The sequence below is a fragment of the Nerophis lumbriciformis genome, linkage group LG27 (genome assembly GCF_033978685.3).
Source record: "Nerophis lumbriciformis linkage group LG27, RoL_Nlum_v2.1, whole genome shotgun sequence".
In the NCBI taxonomy this organism is placed as follows: domain Eukaryota; kingdom Metazoa; phylum Chordata; class Actinopteri; order Syngnathiformes; family Syngnathidae; genus Nerophis; species Nerophis lumbriciformis.
Genome location: NC_084574.2, coordinates 34,149,744 through 34,174,351, shown reverse-complemented (window position 1 = coordinate 34,174,351; position 24,608 = coordinate 34,149,744). Strand labels below are relative to the sequence as shown.

The following is a 24,608-nucleotide window of genomic DNA, read 5'->3' as shown; positions in this document are numbered from 1 at the left end:
GTCATGAGAGCAAAAGATCAAATTAAAGTGAGTTCATCTAGAAATGACAAAACATGTATTTGAGGATCTAACAACCCTAAAATGTTAATTGCTTCTGTGATATTTTTGCTTAAGGTTATCATACAATCAGAATCTCATTATGTATGTCTATATACCCAAAATTCAAAAAAACTAAACAAAACAGTGGTAAACGACAAACCAGATTTGTACTAAGGTACAACTTGCACTCTTAGTTAATGAGTATTTATGTTGACCTGTTTGACAATGAATGTTTAATCTATTATCATTATTATTATTATTAGTAGTAGTAGTAGTAATTGATTCCATGAGTATATATAGTCTGTTTAATGGTGCCTGCTGTAGAACAGATAAAATGTAATACTATAGCTAACTCTGGCATATTTACTGTGATGCTTTCGCTAATATGTTCACAGGTCATTCAGGTTCAAAGCCCCATCCATCTAGTCCATTTTCTACCGTTTGTCCCTTTCCATCCGATTGAAATAACCTTCCTCCTTAAAGTCCATTAACTCTTTTGTACCTTCAAATGTATTTTACCACTAAAGTGCAATATGTTTTTGCGTCTGATTATGTTTGTTTTTTTATGTGACTGTGTGGGTTCTCTCCGGGTACTCTGGCTTCCTCCCACCTCCAAAGACATGCACCTGGGTAGGCTGATTGACAACACTATATTTGGCACAGTGTGTGAGTCTGAGTGTGAATGGTGGTCATTCTACCTGTGCCCAAGTGCAGCTGTAATAGGCTTCAGCCCCCTCGCAACCCCGAGAGGGACATGCGGTAAAAAATGGATAGATGGAGATGGATGTTTTTTTTTTTTCAATCCAAATTGCCGTTGTATTCTGTTGGTCCTGATGTTGTGCTTTTTTGTATTGCAATGGATTATGTAGACCGAGACCGAGATGCTGCATCTCAAGGGGCTATATTTAGGCTTTCCAGAGACCCAAATATGTTTATAAAACAATTAAAAAGTATATATTTTATAATAAGTTCCCTTTTAAATAGAATCTTATTTGAATTCATTTCTCAAGAAGACCAAAGAGAGAAAACAATAAGGTGACATTTTAAATTTTTCTCAAAGAGAAACTACGAATATTACATATCTGGCATCTTTGCCATAACAACGTAGAAAGGGTATACATTTTTTTTTTTTTTTTTAATGAATCACAATTCTAATTTGTAACGAGCCTTAATCGATAAAAAAAAAAATCAAAAATCGATTCAAAAGAAAAAACAATTTGTATTCAGGCATATCATATGGTTGATGTAGATGCCCATATCTGCTGTACAGATTTACTTTAAAAAAAGAGCAGTGTTAGATACTTCTCTTGTTGCCCAGTGGCGTGTCTAGGGGGTGGCCAGGAGTGGCACGTACCACCCCAAGAGTCTGATAGGCCACCCTAGGTGCCGCGCCACTCAGGAGGCGGTAAGATTTGAGAAAAGCTATTTTAAAGTGGGGCAAGTGTTGCACTTAGGCTCCAACAAGTGGTACGCCAAATAATTACTTATAACAGGTCATTGGTCTAAAATACATGGATTGCTCTTAGTTTTGTTTTTAAAGTGTGATCTGGCGTATAATGCAGAATAATTTAACACAGCAATTGTTACTGACCATGTATATTATATGAGAGGAACATGTACAGACTCTATATATTTGGTACTAATTTGGAACATCTTTTAAACTCAGTCTAATTAATCAAAAACACAAAGTTAAAATATGTGATACAAAAACACTTGCCCACTGAACTATGTGGTCATTATAAAAATGTAAAATAGTAACATACAGAATTTAAAAATACACCCATTTAACTTTTTTGTTAGGCCTGATGGGTAATATTTGCAAAGCACTGATAGCTGACATGATAGTTGACGCCTTTTAGTTGCTTGAAAGACAATGGGGACATTGATAGAAAATGGATGGACGGATGGATATTTCTGAAACGTAGGAGCCTGGAGATTGTCATGGAAGTAAACAAGGTAGGACAGGTTTACATACTCTTAATCAGGGGTCCCCAAACTTTTTGACTCGTGGGCCGCATTGGTTTAAAAAAATGTGGCCGGGCTGTGTATATATATATATATATATATATATATATATATATTAGAGATGCGCGGATAGGCAATTATTTCATCCGCAACCGCATCACAAAAGTCATCAACCATCCGCATCCACCCGAATTAACATTTAATCAACACCGCACCCGCCCGTTGTTATATATCTAATATAGACGATGCAAGGCATTAGTGAGGTTATAAAGCTTTTGCCTGTTAAAGAAAGGAGACTGATCCAATGCAGCAGAGACACGCTGTCACGGCCCAGACGCACACCAGTGCGCAATCATCTGGGAGCCGCGCTGAGCGCACCTCCAAGCGCGTGGAGGTGCGATGTCCCTCGCACCCGCGGCGGCTCCACCCGGGCTCGCGCCCGAGGCTTCAGCGCGCACCGCGGCGGCCATCCTACTCGTCGCGGCCTAGCCCTCGCGGCTCTCGCTGCCGGCGACGGCCGGGTATGGGCCCGACGCTCCAGCGCCATCCATTTTCAGGTCTAGTTGATTCGGCAGGTGGGTTGTTACACACTCCTTAGCGGGTTCCGACTTCCATGGCCACCGTCCTGCTGTCTATATCAAACAACACCTTTTCTGGGGTCTGATGAGCGTCGGCATCGGGCGCCTTAACCCGGCGTTCGGTTCATCCCGCAGCGCCAGTTCTGCTTACACTCGGCTCACCAGGGTGAGCCCCACCCCTTTCGTGAGCGCACTGCGCGCGGAGTGACCCCTGTTACGCGCCCCCGGCAACAGGGGTGGCGGGCAGGTAAGCTGCTTACCTGCTGCGCGTGACGCCGGCCGCGGCGAAGGCGGACGAGGCGGGGTGTCGTGCGGTGGGCGCGGTGGTGACCCTGGACGTGCGTCGGGCCCTTCTCGCGGATCACCTCAGCTACGGCTCCCGGTGGGGCCCTCTCGGGGGAAGGGGCCTCGGTCCCGGACCCCGGCGAGGCGTCCCTTCTCCGCTCCGTAAAAGTGTCCATCTCTTTTTTTCTTCTTCTTCTGTTGTGGCATATGCAGCAGGTGCCTGCTTGTTTTTCGTATGTGGGTAACAACATTTAACTATGTATATATATTTCCGAATTGGTTTAACTGCCACCCGCCTGAATCTATTTAAAATCTAATTTTTTTTTATTTCAACCGCCCGACCCGACCCGCGGATAAAATCTAATTTTTTTTTATTTCAACCGCCTGATCCGCGGATAATCCGCGGACTCCGCGGTTGTGTCCGCAAACCGCGCATCTCTAATATATATATATACATACATTGTCTTTTTAATCCGTTTTGACATTTAACATTGTCACGTTATCGATGGGAAAATTAATTTTTAGACAATATGATTTGTCTGAGCGGCTAGGAGACACCGAGAGTAACAAGCAGTAATAAATGGATTAGAAAGGAAAGATTAAAAAAAAAAAATTAAAAATAAAAACACTTTTTTTAACTTGGGACTTCCCGTGGGCCGGATTTTGGATGCTGGGGGGCCGGATCCGGCCCGCGGGCCGTAGTTTGGAGACCACTGCTCTTAATATTCAAAGTTTTATGGTTTATATTTCATATTGTAGTTTCAGGCAATCTTATACGGCGCGCAGTGTGCGCACATATTAACGGGCAAGCTTAATCGTTGGATTCAGCGCACCTATATTCGGGTGTCGGGAAATTTTATATTCAGCGCGCAGTGGCGCACATATTGGTGGGCAATCTTAATCGACGCACACATATGCGTCTAGCGGACATTCTTTTTTGATTGATGATGACTGATGATGAGCAGCCAGGTTCCTGACATCCGTGGTCCTTCACTGACTAAACGTACGGAAGTCATTTATTTACAATATATTTAACTGTGATATTTCGCTTTTGAAATTGATGTGGATATGATTTTCTGTCAGAGCATAATGGCTCTGACTGTGGTTTTACAACCTTATCAGGAATCAATCAATCAATCAATGTTTATTTATATAGCCCTAAATCACAAGTGTCTCAAAGGGCTGCACAAGCCACAACGACATCCTCGGTACAGAGCCCACATAAGGGCAAGGAAACCCCCCCCCCCCCCTCTAGGGGAGACCGAATGCAATGGATGTCGAGTGTTCGAAGTGTTCCATGTACTGTTTAGTCTTTGTAAAATAGCTGTAGCCCTTCCTGTAAACAGTGTTACATGTGAACGGAGCTTTTCAGCACCGACACTCATAAAACATCATTTACTTGCAACTATGGTTGACATAGTTGGACTCAATCTTAAGCATTGAGTCCAAAAAAGCTAAGGACTTGAACATTGATGCTTTTATTAAAGTGTTTACCTGCCAACACAAAAACAGGCGCATTCATCTGTTTTGAATGTGATTTCAGTCCCACCATCTTTTGATTTGAGTTCTACTCAGTTCAGTTGATATATTTGTTTTTGCCAAATACTTTTAAAAGGCACACTGTGTAATATTTGGTACACTTTGACTGTTGTATGCGTGCCAACCCTGCAGAACTAGGCGTCACTCCAATGCCATTCATGGAAAAAAAGTCTTGACACGCCACTGTTGTTGCTTTATTTGTATTTGACTTTATTGAATGTTTGCATATCATTTTATTTTACAAAACTAGATTATTTTAGGTAATATAAAAACATTATCAGAGCTGTGGTCTATTTTATGGAGGAATCATAGAACTGGCACCCAATGTTATTTAAAAAAGTATGGATTTTAATTCAAGGATCGGTTTGAATCGAGAATTTAATTTGAATTGGATCATTACCCCCAAGAATCAAATCGAATCGTGTAGTGCCCAAAGATTCATAGCCCTTCAACATCCATCCATCCATCCATTTTCTACCGCTTGTCCCTTTTGGGGTTGCGGGGGGTGCTGGAGCCATATTCAGCTACACAATGTAGTCCTTGACAATTTGGCATGCCATTTAAATTAGAGCCATAAGAAATCAATCTAGTATGATGTTCAGTTTGAAAATAATGAACTATCTTTTCCTTTAAAGACAAGTCATATTTTGTTTTTTGTGTTGCAAGCTGCAGGCTATGTGACGACAAGATCAAATTTTGTAACGCATCACATGTGTCCTTCAGTGCTTCTTCCTCAGGCGAGCCCACACTTTTTCAGCAGGCGAGCTACTTATCAAATGACCAAGTCGACATGATCTATCTTATATATGTATATGTACGTATGTGTACGTATAAGGGTTGTCCCGATACAAATATTTTGGTACCGGTATCAAAATGTATTTTGATATTTTTCGATATGCATTATTGCCTTTATTTTATTTTAACAGAAATTCTTATGATACATTAAAAAAACATATGTTTCTTAATACGATCAAATAACAATTTTGGTATTCATTAAGTGAATACTCAACAACTTTTCTTTAACTAGTAAGTAAGCAAACAAAGGCTCCTAATTTGGCTGCTGATGTATGTAGTAACATATTGTGTCATTTTCCATTCTATTTTTTTGTCAAAATTATGAGGGACTAGCGGTAGAAAAATGCATGGCTAATTCTACTTGTTTTATCTGTAAGCATACACATATATGTATGCTTACAGATTTTTAGTACATAGTACTAAAAACAAAACTATGGATAAACACACATTGTTAAAGACAAAACACAAAGTGTAGCAATTTGTTACAAAATTCAGTCATTTCACTTGCATTAGTTGACGTTAGATGGGTTTTAAGTTTGCTAATATTTGGCATCAATCCAAGCGGCTGTGTGCGTGTCTACGTACCTACATGTGCACAACAGAGGAGCTGGTAACCTATAAATGTAGTGTATGTGTGTTTAAGAGTGACGTCAGTGAGTGAGTTGGCGAGTAAAGAGAGAGAGAGAGAGAGAGAGAGGTAGCGCGTGCACTTCACAGTACAGTGATGAACGGGTCCGGTTGTGTCCTGCAAAACTAATAATAAAGCAACCAGATTGTCATGAATCGGCGGCCTCGTCATTCTGACCTGAAAACAGAGCTTAGCAGACCCATAGCTAGGTAAAGTTAAGGGTGGAAAACAGCCGCCCTAGAAGGAACGTCTGCCCTGTGCTCCTCGACTACAGTCTGCACCGGACCGAACAGCAGGACAGGTGTAACTACATTATATTACCTGTCACTCTTTAAACTCCTTGTGCAAATCTGAGTGCATATTATTTAAATGTTTACCTAAGTTTGAAGCAAATGTGGTAATACTAATCACCACATTTGGCGAGGCGTGTTTTAAAGCAACATTTGAAGCGCGTTGCTTCCTTGTTTAAAGCGTCACCTTTATCGTTAGTTTTGAAGCCCAAATACCTCCATATTGTACTTCACGCACACTCTTTATTAACCAGTAGAATTTTAGTTTTTTGCCATGCCTCCACTCCAAGATGTTATTGCTTGTATGCACTTTGTGTGTGTGTGTTTTGACACACTCAATATAAAACCACTAACAATACTCCATTTATATTTCGCGACTTTAATATTAACCAAGTACTAGTGATATTGTTATTATAGGCGCTAACGCAGACAATCTATTTATATCGGCCCCGTGATCACAAGCTTGAGTGCCTATTTTGACATGATCAGCTGCTTCCTCGTTTCCTTGCTCATCAAACTTTATTCTAAATCATAAATCATGCCTCTCACCTGGGTAGAACAACAACAAGTACAAATTCCGACAAGTTGGTACACTTTGACAGTTAATTTAGACCCAGATATGGCGAGAACAAAACAAAAGACGCTTGGTTCCACCCCCCTTTTTTTGCGAGGATTATGAGTCACTCTTCATCTAAATGGGAATATATGAACATCTTCACCGTCGGCATCCTTATGACAGCATACATTGCACAGTAAGTGATGTTTATTATGTTTGTTGGCTCTCTAAGTGTGCATTTAGCAGTAATCAGTGATGTTGTTAAAAAAAAAGAAGCAAACATTGTGATGCATTTTTGAAATGTATGCTTAAAATTATCAAAAAACATAAATATTAAATGTTATTATAAAGGTGCCTGTTACTACATTACATATACCAGAATCAGAATCAGAATCAGAAATACTTTATTAATCCCTGAGGGGAAATTAACATTTTCAGCACAATCCCATTCAAGATCAGACAAACATTACAGGGAGACAGAACAGGATCGCTGACGTATATCTCATGTATATATACATGATATATACTTACATCATGTATATACAACTTTAATAGAGGTGTTAGGATGTTTTTTAAGGGTTTTATAGATAGAATAGAGTGGCTCTCATAGGTTCCATTGTAAGCGGACTTCTCATCACGTTTATTTAATATTTAGAATGCTTTAAAAAAATGCATCCGTCGTCATGTCCTTAATAATGATTGTGAACGATATGCAAAATTTCCCAAAAAATATAGTTCCCCTTTATCTCTAATTTTCTAAAGTCATTGAAAAATAATAGCGTTGGTTTGACAAAAACAGACTATCCTTGAATCGAAGTACAACTAAAATATGGTACACATACAAGCAGACGATGTAGACAGAGTAAAAGAAATAAAACATTTTAGGTCTAATAATAGATGATGAAATTAACTGAAAATCTCAAAGCGATTGCTCTGCATTGTGCTATTTTTTAATCAAACATGGTACCTTTCGTAAATGATTTCACCACAGTAAGCTGTTTTTTTTAATGACTTTGTTCGTTGTTACGGTCTTGTTCGCCTCGCAATGATTTACATTTGCCTCCACTCGGCTGGATGCCTCTTTTTCAGATGCTGTAATAAGTTTGTTGTGCTGCAGCCTTTTTAAAAACAAACTTTGCGGTGGGCAGTAACTTGTTCCACGTTTGTCCAAACGACGAACGGCACTTTTCTTTTCTTTGGAACAAACTTTTCGCTCTCCTTCGCCTTAGCAGTAGCCATGTTGTTGATGTGTAAGGGGGAGGGCGGAAGTTACGGAAGCTCTTGGGGGCAAAAAGTATGCCGGGGCAAGTGTGAACGACATTGATTATTGATTTTTTCTAACAAAAAACTGGAATTAATAGGACAAAATGGATTTACCGCCAAGACCCCGTATTTTCCGCACCATAAGCCGCCCTGGGTTATAAGCCGCGCCTTCAATGAACGGCATATTTCAAAACTTTGTCCACCTATAAGCCGCCCCGTGTTATAAGCCGCATCTAACTGCGCTAAAGGGAATGTCAAAAAAACAGTCAGATAGGTCAGTCAAACTTTAATAATATATTAAAAACCAGCGTGATGTGGGCGCGCATGGAGTCGTATATCAACATGGACGGAGCTGCGCGAAAAAAGCCACCCGGCCTCTTCGCGTAAACTTCCCTTAACCACTCGCTCATCTTTTCTTCATCCATCCATCCCTTCGAGTTAGCTTTTATGATGACGCCGGCTGGAAAGGTCTCTTTTGGCAAGGTCTTCCTTTTGAATATCACCATGGGTGGAAGTTTCTGGCCATTAGCATGGCAAGCTAGAACCACAGTGAAGGATGACTTCTCATTCCATGTGGTGCGAATATTCACCGTACGTGCTCCCGTTGTATCCACAGTGCGGTTCACAGGAATATAAAAAGTCAGTGGAACCTCGTCCATGTTGATAATGTTCTCTGGCCGGATCATTTTTTCAGCTATCTTGTTTTTACAATATGCACGGAAAGTAGCCAGCTTTTCTTGAAAGTCTTTAGGCAGTTGCTGTGAAATAGTAGTCCGTGTGCGGATGGAGAGATTGCGTCTTTTCATGAACCGGAAACCTGTCGCTTAGTAGGAGCCATTTTGTGGTCTTTACAGATGTAAAAACACAAAGGAAATGAAACGTAATATCCGCGCGCTTCTTCTTCTTCTACGGGGGCGGGTGGTTGCTTACAGTAGAAGAAGAAGCGCTTCCTCTTCTATGGGGGCGGGTGCTTCCCTTGGCGGTTGCTTGCGTAGAAGAAGAAGCGCTTCCTCTTTTACGGGGAAAAAAGATGGCGGCTGTTTACCGTAGTTGCGAGACCTAAACTTTATGAAAATGAATCTTAATATTAATCCATATATAAAGCGCACCGGGTTATAAGCCGCACTGTCAGCTTTTGAGTAAATTTGTGGTTTTTAGGTGCGGCTAATAGTGCGGAAAATACGGTAAATGAAAAAAAATCATCTTCCAAAATATTTAAGTTTATTGAGATGCACCTACATAGAGTATGCCTGAGTTGTCAGATCATTTAACAAGCAGGCAAACAATTCCAAGTGAAACTAAACCGCTACTACCTGTTTCACTGCATTTTTAGAAGGGGAGCTGTTTACCTTTCAAAGAACAGAGCGCTTGGTTAATTCAACCATGACTGACAGCCAAGAGCACTCACTTTTAAAGATGATATTCTGCATAGGCCCCACGATACATGTATTTTTACTCACTTTCATGGATAGATATAAGGGACCAAATTCACGAAATCATTTGGCTGTGCCACTGACTTCGCTGCACTGGAAACACAATGCTAAACCAGAAAAGAGGTGCTTTACCAGGAAGGCAGAGTGTCTTCTTGGCATTTATAGAAAGAATAAAGGTTGGGTTGTAATGATACAGGTATCCCAAGGTAAGGTCCGTACCTCAGTTTTTGGACCACGGTTTTGGTTCATTTACAGAACGTTTTTTGTGTTTAAGAAGAACAACTTATTTTCCTACCAAAATGTTTTCCTTGTTTTGCCTGTCAGCAAAAACTGCATTTTGCTTTTTGGGACTTTACCGACAGATCCCAAAAATATGAGGAAAAATAACGTAGGTACCTGTGCCATTAAGGAACAGAGTTTCCGCGCCCATTTTTAATTACTCGTGGGGTTTTAATTCATTTCCGTGTCCTTAACACAGAACTTCCTCCATCGTAATTTTCACTTTTGTCTCTATTGACTCATGTGTTGTAAAAGACACTTTACCGTTTGTTGACAGAGGAGAGGAGGCAGTGGCGGTGCTGCGTTTTATGATCCAGCATATGGAGGATTGTCCATGTTTAAAAATGAGAACTCGCACATGTGAATCAAAATTCTAATTATATTAATCTCCTAGTGGTCTTGGTAAATAACTCCCGCAAATAAAGGGGATTTAGAGTATATTATTTACTTTTCTTTTTTGTATAGTATTTAGGAATTTTACAGTTAGTGGGTTTTTTTAAATTTATTTTACAATTAAAGCTGCAAGCAGCGTTGGTCGGGCCCGCGTCTTTGGCAGGTGCTAGTCCTAAGTGTCCCAATACTTTTGTCTACTTTTAGTCTGAAGTGTCCCAAGACTTTTGTCTAGTGTACCTACCTTGTCTGCATTGTGTGGGCACGTTGGTGCTTCCTGCTTTTAAGCAGCCATCTTGAAAAAACAGCACCGCAGGAGCATCAGTGCAGCGGGTCTTTGAAGGGTCATAAAATCAAAACCGGAGCAGGTATTACAAATCCCATCTATACTTTTAATCACAAGGGTTGTATCTCTCAGCTGTGTTAATTTGAAGGCGAAACGACAAACGCGCTCAGAGGAGATAGTTTTTGAAGGAAGGTGACCGGTTTTAACAAAAAAATTGTTTTGAAGGGGGAATAGCAAACATCCTGTTGATTTTTGCGCGGGGTTGTCAATTTATGAAATGTAGGTCTAAGTGAGACCTACATAGAGGTATTTGTTTCATGTCTCTCCGACCTTCCCAGTGGGAGTTACAGGCAGTTTTGTAGTTAATTTATTCCGAAGAGCAGTTTTTTGTCCGTTTTATAAAAAAATTGCTGTAGAGCACAATTTTTAGATTTGGGGTTAGGTTTTTTCATTAGATCACAGTTTTAGCCAGTCCTGATGTGTGTGTAAAGTTTGGTGAGTTTTGAAGCATGTTAAGGGGGTCAAATTATAGCTCAAAGAGGCAAAAGTGACTGTTTTTAGTACTTTTTTGTCTTGAAGGGGGAATTGCCAACTTCCTGTAGATTTTAGCCCGACAATGTACAATTATGAAAGGTAGGTCTAAGTCAGACCTACATAGAGGTTTTTGTTTCATGTTTTTCCGACCTTCCTAGTGGGAGTTACAGGCAGTGTACTTTTTTTGTTTTTATAGGGGGCGCTAGAGCGCAATTTTAATTTTTGAGGTTCGTTTGTTATAAAAAAGGCTATTTTCGCAGGTCCTGATGTGTGGGTCAAATTTGGTGAGTTTTGAAGCATGTTAAGTGGGTCAAATTAGTGCTCAAAGAGGCGGCGGAAGAATAAATATAAAGAACAAGACCAATTAAAGCTGCAAGCAGCGTTGGACGGGCCCGCGTATTTGGCAGGTGCTAGTCCTAAGTGTCCCAATACTTTTGTCTACTTTTAGTCTGAAGTGTCCCAAGACTTTTGTCTAGTGTACCTACCTTGTCTGCATTGTGTGGGCACGTTAGTGCTTCCTGCTTTTAAGCAGCCATCTTTAAAAAACAGCACCGCAGGAGCATCAGCGCAGCGGGTCTTTGAAGGGTCATAAAATCAAAACCGGAGCAGGTATTACAAATCCCATCTATACTTTTAATCACAAGGGTTGTATCTCTCACCTGTGTTAATTTGAAGGCAAAACGACAAACGCCCTCAGAGGAGATAGATTTTGAAGGAAGGTGACCGGTTTTTACAAAAATTTTGTTTTGAAGGGGGAATAGCAAACTTCCTGTTGATTTTTGGTGGGGGTTGTCAATTTATGAAATGTAGGTGTAAGTGAGACCTACATAGAGGTTTTTGTTTCATGTCTGTCCGACCTTCCCAGTGGGAGTTACAGGCAGTTTTGTCTTTTTTTTCTTCCGAGGAGCAGTTTTTTGTCCGTTTGATAAAAAAATTGCTGTAGAGCACAATTTTTGGATTTGGGGTTCGGTTTTTTCATTAGATCACAGTTTTAGCCAGTCCTGATGTGTGTGTTCAGTTTGGTGAGTTTTGAAGCATGTTAAGGGGGTCAAATTACAGGTCAAAGAGGCAAAAGTGACTGTTTTTAGTAGTTTTTTGTATTGAAGGGGGAATAGCCAACTTCCTGTTGATTTTAGCCCGAAGACATACAATTATGAGAACTAGGTCTAAGTCAGACCTACATAGAGGTTTTTGTTTCATGTCTCTCCGACCTTCCTAGTGGGAGTTATAGGCAGTCTGTTTTTTTTTTTTCCTAGGGGGCGCTAGAGCGCAATTTTGATTTTTGAGGTTTGGTTTTTTGATAAAAAGTTTTGCCAAGAATTACTGATGTGTGTGTGAAATTTGGTGAGTTTTGAAGCATGTTAAGGGGGTCAAAGTAGTGCGCAAAGTTGCGGAAGAATAATAATAATAATAATAATAATAAAACCTTAGAAATTCAATAGGTCCTTATGTCCCATTGCATAAGGACTCCCTGTGGGAGTCCTTTTGCAATGGGCCGTGCGGGCCCTAATTAATTAAAGCAAAAAAGGTTGTGTTTTGTATTTTGTTCCATTACTATACCAACATTAACCAAACAGTGCCCCAAAATCTGAGATACATACGTAGCGTAACTATGGCGTACCATTACACCCTTTGTGTCATCCAATCCACTGCAATCAATAATCGTTATATTACTTAAAGGGGCCCAAATATGCAAAACCCACTTTTAATATCTGTTGTAACCTGTTTATGTGTATTTGGGATCCCTATAAGACCCAGAAATGTCAAATAAAACCATGGAGGCATGGCGGAGGTATTTATAAAACAATCTTGCCTTCTTCCAAATTTAATCCAAACGAGCCATTTGGAATTTCAGAGGAGTGTGACGTATTTTGCCCTCGTGGCTCCCTGGAGCTTTTTCAAAAATGTATGAAAATTTAAAAAATGGGGGAAACATTTTTTTTTCTTTTATTATGGTTCCTGGAGGAGGACAAACATGACAAAAACCGTCCCAATTGTTAGAAATCCCACTGTATTAAACATGCTTCACTAATGAGAGTATTTGTCGAGCGCCGTTTTGTCCTACTAATTACGGCAGTCCTTGAACTCACCATAGTTTGTTTACGTACAACTTTCTCCAACGCTGCCACAGTAAAATGTTTTTTATGTCACCCCTTCTTTGTCTCATTTTGTCCACTAAACTTTTTATGCTGTGCGTGAATGCACAATAATGAGCTTTGTTGATGTTATTGACTTGTTGGGAGTGCTAATCAGGCATATTTGGTCAGTGCAAGTTAATCGATGCTAACATGCTATTTAGGCTAGCATCATTATCTCTTGTCGGCATATTTGAGCTCTAAATTTATTTTACTTATGTCCTCTGTGTATTTAATTTATATTTGCATGTCTCATGACACATTATCTGTGTGTAATATTGGCTGCATTTCTGACAGTTATAGACCACAGCAAACGTTACACAGCTTGCAAAGATTGTAATAAATACATTAGAAGAAGACAGCCTGCTGTTTCCTTTAACTTGGAAACAAACATTTATAACTTTGGCCATTCTAAGACAGTAACTTCCAGGAGTTATCTCACACTCTGAGAAGCCCGCATTTTACTTATGTTTTCCAATTTTGTAAAAAAATGTGGAGAATAAATATTACATTTCAACATTTCTGTCAACGTACATTTGCGTCAGCCTGCGACAAATAAACATTTTGATAGTAGGCTAATATAGACACTTACATTATGTGTTGCCTTCATTATAACACTCATATAAGGTATTTACCGGTCGTTTTTTGCGGCTCCAAACAGATGTGTTTTTTGTATTTTTGGTCCAATATTGCTCGTTCAACATTTTGGGTTGCCGACCCCCGGTAAAGGTACTTTATGTAACGGTTTACAGAAGAGCTTTGATTGTTGGATCGGTCGTTTCTACAATGTTTGGATAATCTGCTGACGTATAAAGTATGAAAGAAGGCAAGATTATTTTATAAAAATCTCTGCCATGCCTCCACAGTTTGATTTCTTAAGCAAATCCCTAATACACAACAGAGGCTACAAAAATAGGTAACAACAGTTGGTTTTGCATAATGGGGACCCTTTAGGACTAAGGACAGACTGAAGGCCAAAAGACGAAATGAGAAAGTCAAACATCTTGTTACATGAAAGTGAGCAGTGGCAGCTCAGTAGGGGGTTTGGTAGGTTTTTCTGGAGTGTATTCTTGCAAAGCAGGTTACTTGCAGACAAGCCTGTAAAACCCATTTCTGCTATTGACTTAAACCATGCACACATTAAGGCTTTTACATGATTGGTTTCAAGGGAAACATTGGCCTATATTTGAGTGAAATAAGTTTCTCCTATCCTTAGTCCCAAAATTGAAGCTAGGTTTAGGGCTAATGTATCCATCTACTAGTGTTGTCCCGATACCAATATTTTGGTACTGGTATCAAAATGTATTTCGGTACTTTTCTAAATAAAGGGGACCACAAAAAAATTCATTTTTGGCTTTATTTCAACAACAGATCTTAGGGTACATTAAACATGTTTCCTATTGCAAGTTTGTCCTTAAATAAAATAGTGAACATCCAAGACAACCTGTCTTTAAGTAGTAAATAAAGAAACAATGGCTCCTAATTTAACTGCTGACATATGCAGTAACATATTATGTCATTTATCATTCTATTATTTTGTGAAAATTATTAAGGACAAGTGGTAGAAAATGAATTATTAATCTACTTGTTCATTTGCTGTTAATATCTGCTTATTTTCTGTTTCAACATGTTCTATCTACACTTCTGTTAAAATGTAATAATCACTTATTCTTCTGTTGTTTAATACTTTGCATTATTTTTGGATGATACCACACATTTGGGTATCAATCCGATACCAAGTAGTTATATGATCATACATTGGTCATATTCAAAGTCCTCATGTGTCTAGGGACGTATTTCCTGAGTTTATAAACATAATATACATTTTCAAAAAACGAAAGAAGAATTTGAGATGCTAAAAAATATCGATGTAATCACAGTAGTATCGACTAGATACGCTCCTGTACTTGTATCATTACAGTGGATGTTAGGTGTAGATCCACTAATGGCGTTTGTTTATATTGTAGCGTCCCGGAAGAGTTGGTGCTGCAGGAAATTCTGGGAATTTTATTATGTAGTGTTTATGTTGTGTTGCAGTGCAAATATTCTCCTAAAATGTGTTTGTCATTGTTGTTTAGTGTGGTTTCACTATATGGCACATGTTTATGACAGTGTTAGCGTTGTACATACGGCCACCCTTAGTGTGACATGTATGGCTATTGACTAAGAATGCTCTTCATTCACTCGTGAATAGTGTGTTCAAAGTCAAGATGTTCGACTTAATGGTAATGAGTTTGACATAATTAATTATTGTCTAAAATGTGTCAACTATAGACCTTCTTTAACTCATCCATTGTCATGACTGCGGTGTATAGCTTGTATAGCTATCGCTCGTTCTACAGGGACGATGCATGAATTAAATGTACTTGATTTGTCTCCACGGAGACTAGGGTTAGTGATATTGATGTAAAAACAACACTGCTGACTGCGGACAGACATTAGCCGCTAGATAGCTAGCTAGTCATGTCTTAAAGCACCTTTTCCTGAGGGCGTTTCAATGGCATAACTTCACCTCTATCTTTAGTTTTTAAGCCAAAATGTGTCCGTTCTCCCTTTTCTGTCTACACACCGTGTCTGGTTGTAAGTACTCCGTGATTGTGCACTGCCGAACATGCTCGTCTGCATGACACTGACACGACGTGACGACGACGGGTGGGGGACCAGTACTTTTTACAGGCGGTATAGTACCGAATATGATTCATTAGTATCGCGGTACTATACCAATACCGCAGTGGTGTGCCGTCAGGGCCAGCAAGGCCTTCTCTGCTGGCCTAACATAACTTTAATTATGATCATGATTTCTGGTTAAAAGTATTTTTTTATTTACTTTCCCTAAATATCTAAAGGTATTCATATTCTCTTCATGTCATATTATGCTCCTTCCAGCGCTGTTTTTAGTTTAGAGTTTGTATCCAATCAGAATTCAGCTAAGTTATGTTGCCATTCTGTACGAAATCTGCCCAGAGCCTTCAGAAACAACAATACGGGCATCTGTGCACTTTAAGGGAACGGACACAAACATTTGACAGACAGTTGCGATAGCCAATCAGATCACGAGTTGTTGTCAGTAAGGCTTTCTAGATGGCCTAAGGCAGATATATATTGTGATGTTATGAGCTAGGTAACATAAGAACTCCATTACCCAGCATGCCACAGTAGTGAAGAGAATGCGCAGTAGCCGTGTTTAGGTCGTTTCATTGATGTTATTGACGAGCACGCTGTGGAGTAAACTTTAAGAACTAAGCCAACACGCCTCGTCTGCATCTTTTATGATTAGACAAGACAACACATATATTTGCACGGCCATTTTCAAGAAGGAATATTTAAAGAGAAACTACATCTTGTGAGACGATGTCGGCCAACCCCGGAAGCTAGCTCAGCTGTCTCGGCGATGAAATGTGAGTTCAATATTTTATTTATTTATTTTTTCACGTTTAATATGTTTTTTTTGCAATTTTAATTTTGACAGTACCGCGTAAGATATGTTTTAATTGCTGATGCGGGTTTATTGATTTTTAAATGCGCTAGAAAATAACCCGTTTTGTACAATGTCCAGTAGTGCGTATATGTGTTCCTGTATAGTGTTTATCCAGCAATGGTCACGTGGTGACAACATTGATGGTATTTTGAGAGGTAATCATTGAAGTCGGACATCGCTGAAGCATACTTGCCAACCCTCCTGATTTTCCCGGGAGACTCCCGAATTTCAGTGCCCCTCCCAAAAATCTCCCGGGGCAACTATTCTGCCGAATTTCTCCCGATTTCCACCCGGACAACAATATTGGGGGGGTGCCTTAAAGGCACTGCCTTTAGAATCCTCTACAATCTGTCGTCACGTCTGCTTTTCCTCCATCCAAACAGCGTGCCGGCCTAGTCACATAATATATGCGGCTTTCACACACACTTTAGTGAATGCAAGGCATACTTGATCAACAGCCATACAGGTCACACTGGGGGTGGCCGTATAAACAACTTTAACACTGTTAGAAATATGCGCCACACTGTGAACCCACACCAAACAAGAATGACAAACACATTTTGGGAGAACATCCGCACCGTAACACAACATAAACACAACAGAACAAATACCCAGAACCCCTTGCAGCACTAACTCTTCCGGGACACTACAATATACAAACCCCGTTTCCATGTGTGTTGGGAAATTGTGTTAGATGTAAATATAAACAGAATACAATGACTTGCAAATCCTTTTCAACCCATATTCAATTGAATGCACTACAAAGACAAGACATTTGATGTTCAAACTAATAAACTTTTTTTTTTTTTTTTGCAAATAATAATTAACTTGGAATTTCATGGCTGCAACAAGTGCCAAAGTAGTTGGGAAAGGGCACATGGCCTTTCCTTTTAACAACACTCAGTAAACGTTTGGGAACTGAGGAGACACATTTTTTAAGCTTCTCAGGTGGAATTCTTTCCCATTCTTGCTTGATGTACAGCTTAAGTTGTTCAACAGTCCGGGGGTCTCCGTTATGGTATTTTAGGCTTCATAATGCGCCACACATTTTCAATGGGAGACAGGTCTGGACTACAGGCAGGCCAGTCTAGTACCCGCATTCTTTTATTATGAAGCCACATTGATGTAACATGTGGCTTGACATTGTCTTGCTGAAATAAGCAGGGGCATCCATGGTAACGTTGCTTGGATGGCAACATATGTTGCTCCAAAACCTGTATGTACCTTTCAGCATTAATGCCGCCTTCACAGATGTGTAAGTTACCCATGTCCTGGGCACTAATACACCCCCATACCATCACAGATGCTGGCTTTTCAACTTTGCGCCTATAACAATCCGGATGGTTCTTTTCCTCTCTGGTCCGGAGGACACGACGTCCACAGTTTCCAAAAACAATTTGAAATGTGGACTCGTCAGACTACAGAACACTTTTCCACTTTGTATCAGTCCATCTTAGATGAGCTCAGGCCCAGCGAAGCCGACTGCGTTTCTGGGTGTTGATGATAAACGGTTTTCGCCTTGCATAGGAGAGTTTTAACTTGCACTTACAGATGTAGTGACCAACTGTAGCTACTGACAGTGGGTTTCTGAAGTGTTCCTGAGCCCATGTAGTGATATCCTTTACACACTGATGTTGCTTGTTGATGCAGTACAGCCTGAGGGATCGAAGGTCACGGGCTTAGCTGCCTACGTGCAGTGATTTCTCCAGATTCTCTGAACGCTTTGATGATATTACGGACCGTAGATGGTGAAATCCCTCAATTCCTTGCAATTGCTGGTTGAGAAAGGTTTTTCTTAAACTGTTCAACAATTTGCTCACGCATTTGTTGACAAAGTGGCGACCTTCGCCCCATCCTTGTTTGTGAATGACTGAGCATTTCATGGAATCTACTTTTATACCCAATCATAGCACCCACCTGTTCCCAATTTGCCTGTTCACCTGTGGGATGTTCCAAATAAGTGTTTGATGAGCATTCCTCAACTTTATCAGTATTTATTGCCACCTTTCCCAACTTCTTTGTCACATGTTGCTGGCATCAAATTCTAAAGTTAATGATTATTTGCAACAAAAAAAAATGTTTATCAGTTTGAACATCAAATATGTTGTCTTTGTAGCATATTCAACTGAATATGGGTTGAAAATGATTTGCAACTTGTCAAGGGTGTACCCTGCCTTCCGCCCGATTGTAGCTGAGATAGGCTCCAGCGCCCCCCGCGACCCCGAAGGGAATAAGCGGTAGAAAATGGATGGATGGATGTGTTCCGTTTATATTTACATCTAACACAATTTCCCAACTCATATGGAAACGGGGTTTGTACACCCCACCCCGCCCCTCCCCCATCTCCCGAATTCGGAGGTCTCAAGGTTGGCAAGTATGGACTGAAGGCCTAAGGGGGAAACGCACGGCCCGCCACTGTACCGTATTTTCCGCACTATAAGGCGCACCTAAAAACCACAAATTTTCTCAAAAGCTGACAGTGCGCCTTATAACCCGGTGCGCTTTATATATGGATTAATATTAAGATTCATTTTCATAAAGTTTCGGTCTCGTAACTATGGTAAACAGCCGCCATCTTTTTTCCTGGTAGAACAGGAAGCGCTTCTTCTTCTACGCAAGCAACCGCCAAGGTAAGCACCCGCCCCCATAGAACAGGAAGCGCTTCTTCTTCTACTGTAAGCAACCACCCGCCCGCGTAGAAGAAGAAAAAGCGCGCGGATATTACCGTACGGTACGTTTCATTTCCTTTGTGTGTTTACATCTGTAAAGACCACAAAATGGCTCCTACTAAGCGACAGGGATCCGGTTCATGAAAAGACGCAATCTCTCCATCCGCACACGGATTACTATTTCACAGCAACTGATATTCCTGTGAACCGCACTGTGGATACAACGGGAGCACGTACGGTGAATATTCGCACCACAGGGAATGAGAAGTCATCCTTCACTGTGGTTCTAGCTTGCCATGCTAATGGCCAGAAACTTCCACCCATGGTGATATTCAAAAGGAAGACCTTGCCAAAAGAGACCTTTCCAGCCGGCGTCATCATAAAAGCTAACTTGAAGGGATGGATGAAGAAAAGATGAGCGAGTGGTTAAGGTAAGTTTAAGTTTACGCGAAGAGGCCGGGTGGCTTTTTTCACGCAGCTTCGTCCATGTTGATATACGATTCCATGCGCGCCCACATCACGCTGGTTTTAATATATTATTAAAGTTTGACTGACCTATTTGACTGTTTTTTTGACATTCCTTTAGCGCAGTTAGATGCGGCTTACAACACGGGGCGGCTAATAGGTGGACAAAGTTTTGAAATATGCCGTTCATTGAAGGCGCGGCTTATAACCCAGGGCGCCTTATGGTGCGGAAAATACGGTAATACTGGTATACCGTACGACCCTAGTACCGTATTTTCCGCACTATAAGGCGCACCTAAAAACCACACATTTTCTCAAAAGCTGACAGTGCGCCTTATAACCCGGTGCGCTTTATTACGATTCATTTTCATAAAGTTTCGATCTCGCAACTTCGGTAAACAGCCGCCATCTTTTTTCCCGGTAGAACAGGAAGCGCTTCTTCTTCTACGCAAGCAACCGCCAAGGAAAGCACCCGCCCCCATAGAACAGGAAGCGCTTCTTCTTCTACTGTAAGCAACCACCCGCCCCCGGAAGAAGAAGAAAAAACGCGCGGATATCACCGTACGTTTCATTTCCTGTTTACATCTGTAAAGACCACAAAATGGCTCCTACTAAGCGACAAGGATCCGGTTCATAAAAAGACGCAATCTCTCCATCCGCACACGGATTACTACCGTATTTCACAGCAACTGATATTCCTGTGAACCGCACTGTGGAACGGGAGCACGTACGGTGAATATTCGCACCACAGGGAATGAGAAGTCATCCTTCACTGTGGTTCTAGCTTGCCATGCTAACTTCCACCCATGGTGATATTCAAAAGGAAGACCTTGCCAAAAGAGACCTTTCCAGCCGGCGTCATCATAAAAGCTAACTCGAAGGGATGGATGGATGAAGAAAAGATGAGCGAGTGGTTAAGGGAAGTTTACGCGAAGAGGCCGGGTGGCTTTTTTCACACAGCTCCGAAGGCGAACACACCTTCACTAAGACGGGCAGACAGCGCCGGACGACATACGCCAACATTTGCCAGTGGATCGTAAATGCCTGGGCAGATATTTCGGTCACAACTGTGGTCCGAGCTTTCCGGAAGGCAGGATTCACAGAACAACAGCGACACTGACTCCCGATGACTTCGACGAGACGGAACCGGCCATTTTGGATACCACGCTTGCGCAACTTTTCAATTCGGACACCGAAGACGAAGAATTCGAAGGATTTACGAATGAAGAATAACTTCAGAAGGTGAGCGCTATGTTTATTTTGTGTGTTGTGACATTAACGTTCGAGCAACATTATGTTGCTATTGCTCTGCACTATTTTGAATTTTACTATGTTTGTGATTGCACATTTGCGTACATTTTGGGACAGAGTTGTTAGAACGCTGGTTTTCAATATATTATTAAAGTTTGACTGAACTATCTGACTGTTTTTTTGACATTCCCTTTAGCGCAGCGTAGGCGCGGCTTATAATCCGGGGCGGCTTATTGGTGGACAAAGTTATGAAATATGTAATTCATTGAAGGTGCGGCTAATAATCCGGTGCGCCTTATAGTGCGGAAAATACGGTATCTACTATAATGTCGTTTTTAAACGCACCATGTCTAAAATCGATTCTGAAATAACATGTTTTGGTTATTTCGTCAATCATGTGGATACAGAAATAAACATACAAGTGTTACCATTGTGGATTCCAGCAAGGCTTTGCTTGTATGGTCCTGGCTCCTTCTCAACTATCCTTCCTCTCTCGCCCCCCCTTGCTCTACCTGGACTTTGTCCTCATGTGGGCCTTTTGTAGCTCATGAGACAGATCGATAATGAGTTTACATTTACTGGCAAAGTGCTTACTGTGCATTCTCAGTGCCATTCAATCCAGCGAAGAACACACATCATCCCCACGGCGGAGCCTCGTTTCACACGATTCTGAAAAATAAAATGTTTTTAGATTTTTTCACAAACCATGTTATTTGGGAAGGAAAGTTTCGAATATGAAACGTGTTGTACAACATCCTACGTCGGGGCTCTAATAGCAGCTATTATCGACACTTGAAAGACTGCTAAATTAACTGCTGCCATGTCTACTCCGCCTCTTGACAAATGTCCGCCACACTACAAGTGAAATCAGAGTGTTCTGACAACAAGTCGTTCTCTTGGTCTTAAACTTGACACTCGACAGTGAATACGCGAAACTGAAAGTACTTCGAATCACTGCGTTGCAAAAGTCGAACGTTACCTTGCACATATGGTCATGAGGAAATGTTCGTAATAGACAGCTTACCGCAACTTTATTTGGTTTCCCGATTCGTCGGGAGGGGGGGGGGGGACCCAGAATCCACTTAATTCCCTCCAACACGACAATGTGTACAAAAGTGTCCTTTCAGTGGACCGTCCGACTGTTCGTTGTCTCTCGCAGCCTGTTGACAAACTGACTCAATTCTATACAGGAAAAAAAAAAAACACTGAATGTTGTCAAAAGCCCTTCTAGTCAAATATTGAATAATCGAACCGTGATTCACCGTGTTCTCAAGCGACATCGAGCGATGTTGCCAAACACGACTAGGCGGGTCTGGAACGGATGACGCACATGTGACAAGGAAAACAATGCCTACTCTCTGTAGAAGTTGATTGCATTTGCGCAGTTGCATGTTTGAGTCCAACGACGAACAAAACAAGAAACTAAATAATATTTATTTATTTTTAATTATTACTGCATACATATATACAATGTGTGACAAGTGTTATGCTTTCTGAAAAAAAAAAAAAAAATACTGTATGTGTAAAAATACAAATAAAACAATAACAATAATAAGTGAAGTGAATACCAATCAATCAATCTTTATTTATATAGCCCTAAATCACAAGTGTCTCAAAGGGCTGCACAAGCCACAACGACATCCTCGGTACAAAGCCCACATACGGGCAAGGAAAAACTCACCCCAGTGGGACGTCGATGTGAATGACTATGAGAAACCTTGGAGAGGACCGCATATGTGGGTAACCCCCCCCCCCCCCCTCTAGGGGAGACCGAAAGCAATGGATGTCGAGTGGGTCTGACATAATATTGTGAGAGTCCAGTCCATAGTGGATCCAACATAATAGTAAGAGTCCAGTCCATAGTGGGGCCAGCAGGACACCATCCCGAGCGGAGACGGGTCAGCAGCGCAGAGATGTTCCCAGCCGATGCACAGGCGAGCGGTCCACCCCGGGTCACGACTCTGGACAGCCAGCACTTCATCCATGGCCACCGGACCTGTGCCCCCCCCCCCTCAAGGAAAAGGGGAGCAGAGGAGAAAAGAAAAGAAACGGCAGATCAACTGGTCTAACAGGGGGGCTATTTAAAGGCTAGAATATACAAATGAGTTTTAAGATGGGACTTAAATGCTTCTACTGAGGTAGCATCTCTAATTGTTACCGGGAGGGCATTCCATAGTACTGGAGCCCGAATAGAAAACGCTCTATAGCCCGCAGACTTTTTTTGGGCTCTGGGAATCACTAATAAGCCGGAGTTCTTTGAACGCAGATTTCTTGCCGGAACATATGGTACAATGCAATCGACAAGATAGGACGGAGCTAGACCGTGTAGTATTTTATACGTAAGTAGTAAAACCTTAAAGTCACTTCTTAAGTGCACAGGAAGCCAGTGCAGGTGAGCCAGTATAGGCGTAATATGATCAAACTTTCTTGTTCTTGTCAAAAGTCTAGCAGCCGCATTTTGTACCAACTGTAATTTTTTAATGCTAGACATAGGGAGACCCGAAAATAATACGTTACAGTAGTCGAGACGAGACGTAACGAACGCATGAATAATGATCTCAGCGTCGCTAGTGGATAAAATAGAACGAATTTTAGCGATATTACGGAGATGAAAGAAGGCCGTTTTAGTAACACTCTTAATGTGTGACTCAAACGAGAGAGTTGGGTCGAAGATAATACCCAGATTCTTTACTGATTCGCCTTGTGTAATTGTTTGGTTGTCAAATGTTAAGGTGGTATTATTAAATAAATGTCGGTGTTTAGCAGGACCGATAATCAGCATTTCCGTTTTCTTGGCGTTGAGTTGCAAGAAGTTAGCGGACATCCATTGTTTAATTTCATTAAGACACGCCTCCAGCTGACTACAATCCGGCGTGTTGGTCAGCTTTAGGGGCATGTAGAGTTGGGTGTCATCAGCATTTTCACATATTATTATTATTTATTTATTTTGTCCTGTCCATCTTATCAGGAAAATCATATAACTTTCTAAAACTCAAATCATATAACTTTCTAAAACTCAACTGCAACAAATCTGAAATAATTATCATTGGCCCCGACTCCCTCACTCGCTCCACTCAGAACTTTTCATTAAACATCGACGCCTCCCTTGTCACTACCTCCACCCACATCCGCAATCTAGGTGTAATTTTCGACCCTACCCTTTCACTCCTCCCCCACGTAAACCACATCACCAAAACTGCATTCTTCCACCTCAGAAACATGGCCCGTCTCCGGCCCTCCCTCACATCCTCTGCTGCCGAAACCCTCATCCACGCCTTCATCTCATCCCGGCTAGACTACTGCAACAGCATCCTCTACGGCATCACCTCCAAAACCCTCAACAAACTGCAATACGTCCAGAACTCTGCTGCCCGCCGGCTCACCGGAACCCGCTCCAGAGAGCACATCACACCTGTCCTTCATGACCTCCACTGGCTGCCTGTCAAATACAGAATCACCTTTAAAATACTCCTCACCACCTACAAGGCACTCCATAACCTGGCACCACCCTACCTCTCTGACCTCCTCCAGCCACACGTCCCGTCCCGTTCCCTCAGGTCTAGTGATGCCGGCCTCTTTGAGGTCCCCAAGACCAGGCGCCGAACCTGGGGCGACAGGGCCTTCTCCGTGGCTGCCCCCTCTCTCTGGAACGCTCTCCCCAGGCACATCAGAGATGCCCCCTCCCTCCCTACCTTCAAAGCCACCCTAAAAACTCACCTCTTCACATAAGCCTTTCCAAACTGACCCTGC

The 24,608-nt window shown here is 41.4% G+C and overlaps 1 protein-coding gene across 3 annotated transcripts in view; it reads right to left on the bottom strand.

Moving 5' to 3' along the window:
• The window catches only part of LOC133624474 (testis-expressed protein 2-like), a 52,827-nt gene extending 30,792 nt beyond the window's left edge, over positions 1 to 22,035 (bottom strand). For 2 of the 3 annotated variants that reach the window (XM_061988050.2, XM_061988052.2), the window contains exons 1-2: positions 21,883 to 22,035; positions 21,453 to 21,527 (exon numbers count right to left, since the gene is read on the bottom strand). The gene's annotated coding sequence lies outside the window, so the exon portion shown is untranslated. The other variant, XM_061988051.2, reaches the window with a different exon arrangement.
• Between the last annotated feature and the right edge of the window lie 2,573 nt (positions 22,036 to 24,608).